Consider the following 4,958-nt stretch of genomic DNA (forward strand, 5'->3'; position numbering starts at 1 on the left):
CCCGGCTCGACCTGTGGATGAAAGGGGCGCGTCTGAAGCTCCGCCTGGGGGCGTGCCCGGCTATCGCACTTCCTGTGGCCACCCCTCCCCCCTGGGAGCACGTTTTGGATTCCTAGGCCGCTTCCCCCCGCTTTCCCCCCACCCAGCTGGAGTCACAGGATGGATGGGCCCCTTGCTCTGGCCCGGGACAGTCTCTGATTGTTCCTCGCTTCCTGCTCAGGAGGAATGTCTGAGTTCACGGGCGGGAAGGGCCTCCGCAGGGAGATCCCTGGCCCAGAGCAACAGGCCGGCGAGCCTGGAGAAGACAATGCTTCCTGCACTGGCCGGTGTGGCTCAGTGGATAGAGCGTCAGCCTGGGGACTGAAGGGTCCCGGGTTCGATTCTGGTCAAGGGCACGTGCCTTGGGTGCGGGCTCCTCCCTGGCCGGGGCCCTGGTCGACGCACATGCAGGAGGCAACCAATCCATGTGTTTCTCTCACATCGATGTTTCTCTCTGTCTTTCCCTCTCCCTTCCTCTCTCCCTAAAAATCAACGGAAAAATATCCTCGGGTGAGGATTAAGAAAACAAACAAACAGAAAACCCCACAAAAACCCCCACCACAAATGCAGATGCTGATTCCAGAGGTGGGGGTGGGGGTGCTGAGAGTCTCAATCCCTAACCAGCTCCCCATGTTGCTGCCACCAGACTCTGAGGCCCAATGGGTTCGAGAAACCCCAGCCAGATGGGGAAAATGGCCCCTAGGCCTGCTGCCCTGGGCGGTGGCCAGCTCAGCCTCCCCCCTCCCCCCAAAAACCAGGTCTCTAGCCAGATGGGCACGAGGGTGGCATCAATCACTGCAGAGCAAGGCCGATCGGCAGCCCGCATTTCGGGAAAACGGCCTCGCTTTAGCTGCCCTGGCCTGGCCCCCGCTCTCCGGGTTACATAACATGGCCTCGTGGAAAATGCTGAGAACGCTCTTTGGTCGGCGGGAAGCCAATTCCTGGCTGCATGGTGCTTGGGGCCCGGGCTGGGGCCGGGGCGGGAGGTGGGGTCTGCAGAGGGTTTAAGGAGGGAAGGGGGCCGGGCGGATAGAGAGGCCCGGGCCTGGGATAAAGCCGATTGGTGTGTCAGCAAGACCTGCCACTGGCTTTTGTGATCCGAGAGGCAGACACATTCCATCATCTCGGCTAATCCTCCTCCGATACAGGATTTTCCTGCCATTAAATCTGGAGGAAGAAAAATAAGCGCTCAAAGCGGCACAAGCAACTTTCCTCCTGCCCCCCCACCCCCCTCACTTCTCTGTGGGAGGATTTTCAGCAGCGTTGGCTGCCTGACCTCGGAGATGGATGAGCTGGGGGAGCCCAAGGGAGCCTCGGAGGAGGAGGGGACCAGGCCGACCCCCCAGGCCGGTAAGCGACACTTGGGGACTGTTCGCTAAGGCTTCCGGCAGAGGTTCCTCTCTGTCTGTCTTCTCACTGGGTTGTCAGTGAGTCCCCCTGAGCGGCTGTCGGGGATTTAGCCTGATGAAGGGTTTCTGAACAGATCCGGGCAGGGAGCTTCTGATTGGCTGTTGTTACTGCTTCTTCTTCTTTTTTTTTAAAATATATTTTTTATTGATTTCAGAGAGGAAGAGAGAGAGAGAAACATCAAAGATGAGAGAGAATCATAGATTGGCTGCCTCCTGCACGCCCTACACTGGGGATGTCCCACAACCCAGGCCTGTGCCCTGACTGGGAATCGAACCGTGTTCTCCTGGTTTAGATTGACGTTCAACCACGGAGCCATGCTGGCTGGGCTGGTTCTTCTTTTCTTTTTCTTTTTCTTTTTATTTTATTTTATTATTTATTTGGCTCAAAGTTTTGTTTTTATTTTATTTTTAATATATTTTTATTGATTTCAGAGAGGAAGGGAGAGGGAGAGAGAGATAGAAACATCCATGATGAGAGAGAATCATTGATCGGCTGCCTCTTGCATGCCCCACACTGGGGATCGAGCCTGCAACCCAGACATGTGCCCTGACCGGAATCGAACAGGGGACCTTTCAGTCTGCAGGCCGATGCTCTATCCACTGAGCCAAACCGGTTAGGGCCTTCTTTTCTTTTTTAAAAAAAACATGTTTTTATTGATGTTAGAGGGAGAGTGAGAGAGAGAAACATACATGAATCAATTGGCTGCCCCCTGCACGCCCCCTACTGGGGATTGAGCCTGATGTGACCTCTTGGTTCATAGGTTGACGCTCAACCACTGAGCCACACCAGCTGGGCTGCTAGTGGTTCTTCTTAACCCAACGGCAAGATTATTGGGAGAAGTGAGTGTGGAGAAGAGGGAGAAGCCGGGCAGTCCGGGAGGAGGGGGGGAGGTGTGAGGGGGGCCCGGGTGTCCGGTTCTGCAGGCACTGCTCCTGGGTGCCTGCTGACCTGTGCTCTCTCCCCGCAGGCAGGGATCCAGCTGGGCGGCTCTAAGCCACAGGTGCTGCAGCTCGCGGGATGCTGGCCCTGCTGCTGCCTGGTAAGTCTCCAGGCCGCTCCTCTGGCCCCAGCCGGTTGCGTGTAGGTGCGGGGGTTGGCGAGGCCTAGAAGATGCGTGGGAACCCAAGAAGCACGGTCTGCAAGTGGCTTCCGCGGAAGCTGTACCTGGACACCAGTTTGGATTCGGTTTCATTGCATGTGTGAGCGTGGGGGAGGGGATGGAGAATGAGAGAAACAGTAGGTGGTGGGGTTTTTGTTTGTTTAAAACAGCGGTTTTCAACCTGTGGGTCTCGACCCCTTTGGCCCTTTCACAGGGGTCGCCTAAGACCATCGGAAAACACATCTATCATTACATATTGTTTTTGTGATTAATCACTATGCTTTAATTATGTTCAATTTTGTAACAGTGAAATTGGGGGTCACCACAACATGAGGAACTGTATTAAAGGGTCGTGGCATTAGGAAGGTTGAGAACCATTGGTTTAAAAACAAAACTCAGCCCTAGCTGGTTTGGCTCAGTGGATAGAGCATCGGCCTGCAGACTGAAAGGTCCCCTGTTCGATTCCGGTCAGGGCACATGTCTGGGTTGCAGGCTCGATCCCCAGTGTGGGGCATGCAAGAGGCAGCCGATCAATGATTCTCTCTCATCATGGATGTTTCTATCTCTCTCTCCCTCTCCCTTCCTCTCTGAAATCAATAAAAATATATTAAAAATAAAATAAAAACAAAACTTTGAGCCAAATATATGAAATAACCTTTTTGGTGATTTTCTTATTTTAATTTCAGATATGAATTCATTGGTGGAGTCACCAAAAACTACAGTAGCTCTCTAGTCACATTATTTTAAGATCATTTTGCTTTAAAAACATCCCTTAAAGAAACCATCTTCCTAAAGGAAGAAGAAAAAATGAAAACTATCAGGCTGGAACTGTGTGATTCTGGATGTTGAAATCCCCCCCCCACAAGTTTTTTGCCCTGTTGTTCTATAGGTTTTAATAGACTCATCACAAATTTTAAAAAATATGTTTGTATTGATTTTTTAGGTAGAGAGGAAGGGAGAGGGAGAGCGAGAGCGAGAGAAACATCAATGATGAGAGAGAATCCATCGGCTGCCTCCTGCACGCCCCCTACTGGGGATCGAGCCCGAACCTGGGCAAGTGCCCTGACCAGGAATGGAACCAGTGACCTCCTGGTGCAGGGGATGGTGCTCAACCACTGAGCCACACCAGCCAGGCTCATCACAAATTTGTCACCACACATCTACAGGTCTAGTTGCTCAAACCTGAGATAGCCTAAAGAAACATCCCTCATGAAGTTCTGCAGTAAATAATTCTAAACAGAGACTCTGGTGTTCTGACCCGCGGTGAATATAATTATTTAGGGTTGTAATGACCCATGCAATAGCAGCATTGGCAGAGAAAATTTTACCAGATAATTCCAAAATGGGAATAGAATTTTTTCACTCTTTTTAAAAAATATTTTTATGGATTGCAGAGAGGAAGGGAGAGGGAGGGCGAGAGGGATAGAAACATCAATGATGAGAGAGAATCATTGATTGGCTGCCTTTTGCAGGCCCCTTACTGGGGATCGAGCCTGCCACCCAGGCATGTGCCCTTGACTGGAATTGAACCTGGGACCCTTCAGTCCACAGACTGACACTCTATCCACTGAGCCAAACCAGCTAGGGTGAATCTTTCCTTTTCTTTCTTTCTTTTTTAAAAAAAATATATTTTATTGATTTTTTACAGAGAGGAAGGGAGAGGGGATAGGGAGTTAGAAACATCGATGAGAGAGAAACATTGATCAGCTGCCTCCTGCACACCCCCTACTGAGGATGTGCCGGAAACCAAGGTACATGCCCTTGACAGAATCAAACCTGGGACCCTTTAGTCCGAAGGCCAACGCTCTATCCACTGAGCCACACCAGCTAGGGCGAATCTTTTCACTGTTCCTTCTACCTTTTCAAAAAGCAGAACTTGCTCTATTCATTGAGTCAACAGATACACACTGTACCTTCCACACACTCCCAGGGTCTTATGAGAGATGATTGCAAAGACTTTGTCTTTGAGAAACTGACATTCTTTTATGGGAGACCCAACAAGTAAATGAGAAAAAAATTGGAACAAGGTGCAGGGAACATTATGATAAATAGGACACGGCTGCCTGCCTTGAGGAGGCTGCGAAGGACAGGGTTGACATTTATATAATTACAGACAGCCTGCTCCTGGCCGCCTCCCACCTAGAAATGATACGAAGTTTGATTGACTCATTGGGACAGAGTGTTTACTTCCAAGGGCCAATATTCTTTTTTTTTAAAGTCAAGGACTGATTTTTTAAAAATATATTTATATTGATTTCAGAGAGTAAGGGAAAGAAAGCTAGAAACATCAATGATGAGAATCACGGATCGGCTGCCTCCTGCACACCCCCCACCAGGGATTGAGCCTGCAATCCGGGCATGTGCCCTGACCTGGAATTGAACCGTGACCTCCTGGCTCATAGGTTGACGC

The 4,958-nt window shown here is 50.5% G+C and overlaps 1 long non-coding RNA gene across 1 annotated transcript in view; it reads left to right on the forward strand.

Annotated features, from left to right (window-relative positions):
- Window positions 1-1,023: 1,023 nt before the first annotated feature.
- LOC102261427 overlaps window positions 1,024-4,958 on the forward strand; it is a 15,618-nt gene continuing 11,683 nt past the window's right edge. The window contains exons 1-2 of the long non-coding RNA XR_314422.1: window positions 1,024-1,389; window positions 2,417-2,488. This is a non-coding gene — a long non-coding RNA (uncharacterized LOC102261427). The remainder of the gene's footprint in view (window positions 1,390-2,416; window positions 2,489-4,958) is intronic.

This window comes from Myotis brandtii, unplaced genomic scaffold (genome assembly GCF_000412655.1).
Source record: "Myotis brandtii unplaced genomic scaffold, ASM41265v1 scaffold657, whole genome shotgun sequence".
Lineage (NCBI taxonomy): Eukaryota > Metazoa > Chordata > Mammalia > Chiroptera > Vespertilionidae > Myotis > Myotis brandtii.